Genomic DNA, 6,074 nt, shown 5'->3' with positions numbered 1-6,074 from the left:
AGGATTGTGTCCATATTTAGTTTGTTTCTCCAACAGCATCTTAGTCTGTGCCAGTCATATGGCCTATTAAACGTGGTGGAATTGTTATTTTGTTGAAGAGTATCGGCTGTTTGCACTTGGGAATTTGGGGATGTTCTCCAAATCATGCTATTTCATAATTTTGATTTGGCTCAGTAGGAGCAAGGCAGTTGCTTTTGATAGTTCGCGTTCACTTTCTGTTTATTACATTATTTATTTTAGATGCTTTATGCCACATTTCCAAACAAAAGGTTTTCCCAAGGCACATCACAGTAAACAAGCTGTAAAGAAAAAATGAGCCAATAATAAAATTAGGACCTTAAAATATTTAAAACTTTTAAAAGTGTAAAAACTAAAGACTATGGGCTTTTCTATGTGAGACTTTTAACCCTTCACTTTACATGCAAAAGTGTCTGCTTCCTTTTTGGGGAGGGTGGGCAGGATTAAGATCCTTACACTTGATTTATTTATTGGGGGAGGGGGTTTTCCTCTGGCTTACTGCATGTTCCACACACAACTAGTAGATGGCGCTATACCGTAATGCTATTGCACAGATATGTTAGGTTTCATGCCACCTTTCACAGATAATACCAGACTTTCCCCAAATCTTTTTAAAACAAGCCATAAGCCCTTGATGATGACAATGACACGTAAAGCACCTGCAAACTACCATGGATGATGAATCATGAGTGCATAATAAAAGCCTCATGGAAAAAGGCTCTATAAGAGCAATGGGGACAGAAACAAGGTCTGTAGCATCAGGATTCTGCAGCAAAGAAAGGGTGACATGAATAGCAGCCCATCTTCTTTTTCCAAAGGTGCCTGCCCTTGGCTATAATACAGTATTCAAACCCTGTTCCGTGGGGTGTTCATGGCATTACTGCAGAAATATCTGCTATTGACATCAAATAAAAAGGTAGACAATGTGCCAGGTACTCTTGTACTCTAATCTTATATCCTCCTTCTGCAGATCAGACAAGCAGATACTCTTTGGTCAGGACAATATTAGTTTTGGGGGAAAACAGAAGCCTTGGTTGTCCTAGAGGGACTAAAAGGGGCGCAAGACCAACCCAAGCCCACTGGCCCCATCTCCACAGTAAGTGTTCACACACCATCCTCATCGTCATCCTCACCAAACAGATCATTGAAGCTGGACCAGGGCAAATAGCAGCACAAATCCATTCAGCAACATGCCTAAAATACATCAGAGTGATACATCAAATGACATAATGGCAAGAAATGTTTGTACATTAGATCACTTCATTTTTTTCAGTAGAGGCACAATTAAGAGCCAGCAGAAGAATTCTCAGAACCACTGGCTATTATCTTCAATAAATCATGGAAAACAAGAGAAGTGCCAGATGACTGGCAAAGGGCTCACATTGTCCCCATCTTCAAGGAAAGGAAGAAAGGTGAACCTGGGAACTACAGGCCAGTTAGTCTGGTATCAATCTCTTGAAAAATTCTGAATCAAATTATTAAAAAAAGCAGTGTATAAGCACCTCAAAGCAACTGCAGTGATTAATGAAACCCAACATAGTTTTATCAAGAATAACTCTTGTCAGACTAATTTAATCTCATTTTTGGACTGTGTAACCTCCCAAATGGACAGCAGAAACATCTCGACTTTGGCAAAGCTTTTGCCATCGTGTCTCACAACATCCTGATAGACAAACTATCAACAAGTGAACACCTATTAGGTGAATCCAGAATTAGCTACTGAATCGGACACGAAGAGTCCTTGTTAATGGCACCTTCTCAAACTGGAGGAAGGTAACTAGTGGGGGGCCACGGGGATCAGTTCTCGGCCCAGTGCTCTTGAACATCTTTATTAATGATCTACATGAGGAAATACAAGGAATGATAATCAGATCTGCAGATGATAGAAAACCAGGTGGAATAGCTAACACCCTGGAAGACCGAAAGAACATCCAGGGTGAGCTAGATAAGCTTGAACGCTGGGCTGAAAGCAGCAGAATGAGATCCAGTAGGGACAAATATGGGGAATGTTTGGCTCAACGGTACTGAAAAGACATTGGGGTTATTTGTGGTCAACAGGCTGAATGTGAGACAACAATGCAATGCAGCTGCAATAAAAGGCAAATGCTATTTTGGGAGTCATTAATAGAAGTATCTCTTCAAATCACAAGAAGTGGTAGTTCCCCTATTCTCCTCACTAGACCGATCTCATCTAGAACACCATGTCTAGTTCTGGGTACAAACATTTAAGAAAAATGCAGAAGAATTGGAAAAGTTTCAGAGGAGGGCAACAGAAATGATCCAGCATTTGGCTATATGGCCCTATGAGGAGAGACTGAGAGAACTGGGCATGTTCAGCTTTGAGAAGAGAAGATTGAGCGGGGACAGGATAACACTCTACAAGTGCCTCAAAGGCTGTCACAAAGAGGAAGGTCCAGATCTCTTCTTGCTGATGCCAGAGTGGAGGACACGGAATAATCAGCTCAAGCAGCAACAATCCAGATTCAGGCTGGACATCAGGAAGAGCTTCCTCACTGTCAGAGCAATACGACAGTGGAACCAGCTGCCTGGAGAGGTGGTGGGCTCTCCCACACTAGAGACACTCAAAAAGAAGCTGGACAGCCATCTGTTTGGGATGGTGTAAACTGGTGTCCTGCAACAGCAGAGACTTGATCCCAGTGGCCTTCTGGCCCCTTCCAACTCTGTTATTCTACCATTCTATGATTCTGCATATGGTTTTAATATGTGAATACAAGAAATACAGAAGCAGCAACACCAGATGTTTGATAAGCAAAATGACACTCAAAAATAAAACTCCGTTTTAAGGAAATGGATCTATGAACCACTATATTTTAATGAACTAAGCATTTCCTCTTTTGGGTGTTATAAATAGCATAGCTCAGGAAACAGTGGATAAAACTTCCAAGGGCACTCCATCCAGAGTCTTTCTTCTACAGGCACCTCAATCATAGCCTCCAAGATTCATTGTCAAGAGCGTTCCACAAGTGGAACCTATTCCCAGCTCCAGTGCTTCTCCAGAGTTCAGTTTCCAGGGAGACTTGTGGCATGTCTTTGATAGAAGATTAGCTTGTAAATATTTACAGGCTGAGGATGATGATGACGACGACGATGACGAGGACGACGATTCCCCTTTCTCCTGACCACCAATCAGGTGGTTGTCCTGCACTTGTGCAACCCCTCCAACAGCACCCCCATTCTGAAAGGCAGACCTACTTCCACTAGGGTTGACTTACTGGCAATAGTAGCATGAAGTTAAAATAAGCCACTAAGGGCAGATTCCACCCTGCCCATCACTGGGTTATAGGCCCTGAAAGGGTCTTCAGAAAGGATTTTTGAAAGGGGTCCTGTAGCCCCACTGAAGAGCTGTGGCCTCAAGGGGCTGACCCTGATAGCCCTACATACAGAAACCGCTGAGTAAAGGATACCGTCACTGGAAGGGAAGCAGTCTCTCTCTGCCAACAAGTTTCGCCACTAGGCTGCAAGACCCTGAATGGCCACCATTCAGACCACCCCGAACACTGAAGGAGCACATGCAGTGTGGGACTGGGGGACTCAGGCAACCTGGGTTCTAGTCCCCACTCAGCCAGGAAGCTCACTGGGTGACTCTGGGTCACTCACTCATTCTCATCCTAAGCAACCTCACAGGGTTGTTGTTAGGCAGATATAATGGAGCTCCATAAGCCATCTCGCCCCTTGCAAGGGAAAGAAGGCAGCACATACTGTAAGTGCAGTGTAATAAATCCAATGAAACAATAATATTTCCAACTCTCCCAGTTACAAATATTTCTCTCAACACTATCAGAGACAGTCTCTTCACAAAGACCTTACACATTCATTTCAATCTCCCCTGAGTTGCTGTCCTGGGGCTGGAAAGCATCTTGACTGGATTCACACAACAGAATAAGCCATTATTGCTTCGGAGTGTGAAGCCAGGCGTGGTCTCCACTGTTCTCATTTTCTGCTATCTCTGGCCTAACATTTTTCCTATTTTGCTATATAAGGTGAAGTTTTTTTTTGGCCATGGTAGGAAAAAAAGGAGATATCAACTTACATTAGCAAAAGGCAAAGGTACAATATCTGACAGGTATAAAATATGGCATGCTTTTATTTCATATGCAAATCAGGAGCATATGCAGCCGCATCTATCAAAGCCTCAGATTGTAGGATAGAGACTACATATGATGTGCTATTACAGAAAGCCATGAAGCAAATGATCAAGCAGCCAATGGATTCCACCCATATTTTTGCCTGTGAAGTAGAATGCTTTAAATGAGATGTCTTATTTTCGGTACACTATTAAGGCCAGAGCATAGCAAAACAACAGCATGATGAATCTGCACACGAGGGCTTCTGGCTGCTGGTGTCCCTGGCCTTTTAGCTGAACCTGGGGGGTGCCGGGTGCCCTTGTCTTGGCTAAGGGCAGAGGCATGTTGTGTTAGCACAGGTTTTTCTCTGAGCATAGAGGCACCTTGCACCTAGTGTTCCCTCCTGCTGTGCCTGATTAGAGAGCACTGGAGAAATTCATCAAGATAAATTTACTGAACAGATGTGCATGGTGGAGACCAGAGTTGTGAAGCTGAAGTGTGAAATTGATCCATTTCCCTGACCGGCCGGTGATATTTGCCTGGCTGAACAAATTCAAAGAATAACTCTTTATTCGCCTAGATTCAACCCCTGATGTGACTGAACACCTCAATGAGTATTAACTGTGGTACAGATTCAGGCCACTTGCATGCAGGATAAACATCTACAGACATAGTGAGATTTCTCTGTATAACGAGGCTAGAAGAAGATCAGACCAGTGTGACATCAGAGGACAGCCTACAACCACAGATGGTGGATGCATGTCCCCTTCTGCCTCACTTGTCAGGACCGCCCAGGACCACTGAGATCTCCTCTGAAAGGGAGGGTGCAGAGGATTCTTTCATGAACCCACATGGGGACCCTGGAGGCTCAGCCTTTCTGAGACACACCCAGAGACCACTTCCACCCAAAGTAAAAAGATGGCGCCCCACTACCCCTTGCTAGGACAAGGGGAGGTGTGGTGAGAGCCAGGGTGGTGTGGTGGTTAAGAGCATGGGACTGGGACTCAGACGACCTGGGTTCTAGTCCCTGCTCAGCCATGGAGCCAACTGGGTGACTTTGGGCCAGTCACAGACTCTCAGCCCAACCTACCTCACAGGATGGTTGTTGGGATACGATGGAGGAGGAGAATGTTGTAAGCTGCCTTGAGCCCTTTGTAGGAAATTGAAAAATAAAATTGAAAAAAAAAATGAAAAAAGGGTAGCCACGTGTCACCTTCTAGAGTCACCTGTTTGGAGAACTGCCAGAAGACCATCCTTTGTTTTGAAGCTGTCTTCTATCCAAAGGGCTGTCCAGCCCATTCCTACCTTAAGGACAAAGAACCATCAGAAGGAAGAGCTCAGGGGCTTGGAGTTGCCCGTCAACAGCACCTGGACACCAAAGGTCACCCTGGTCACACTCATCCACACAATGATGAGATGCACCACTTTCCTGTTTCATTTATAATATTGCTTTCTAAATTGGCATCTGTACATATACATTTGCAAATGACACTAATTGGCACAGCACTGCTTCTTGCTTGGTCTCTTTCAGGGGCCATTCGCAAGTGGCCTCGCTCCAGGAGTTGGAAAGCGGGAGTGTGCAGGGGAATGATTGTCTCAATTTCATTTGTTTATGTTTACTTGTTTTGGCCCAGTTGGCTATGAGACAGTGTGAAGGAGCAAAAGGGGAGGGATTTTTTGAAAAAGGAAAAAGACAAAAATGACAGCTCCTCTCACCCTCCCACAAAAATATCATGGGGAAGGAGAAAGGGAGATGCTGCTTGCTCCTGTCCGCCCAGCACCTACCCCTCCCCACAAAAGCTAGCAAGTACAACTCCCTCCCATGTGGACCTTCCCATGGGTTCCCTCAGTATTAATCACCTGCGAGAAAGGAGAGTAGGGTTAGGACAAACCCTAGCAGAATCCATCCCTCTAGTATTCACTGACTTCCCCAAGTGCTTGGCCTGATCTTACAAAGCAAGCCAAAGCCAG

The sequence above is a fragment of the Varanus komodoensis genome, unplaced genomic scaffold, assembly GCF_004798865.1.
Source record: "Varanus komodoensis strain SLA01 unplaced genomic scaffold, ASM479886v1 scaffold96, whole genome shotgun sequence".
In the NCBI taxonomy this organism is placed as follows: Eukaryota; Metazoa; Chordata; class Lepidosauria; order Squamata; family Varanidae; genus Varanus; species Varanus komodoensis.
Note: the sequence above shows the minus strand (reverse complement) of the source record.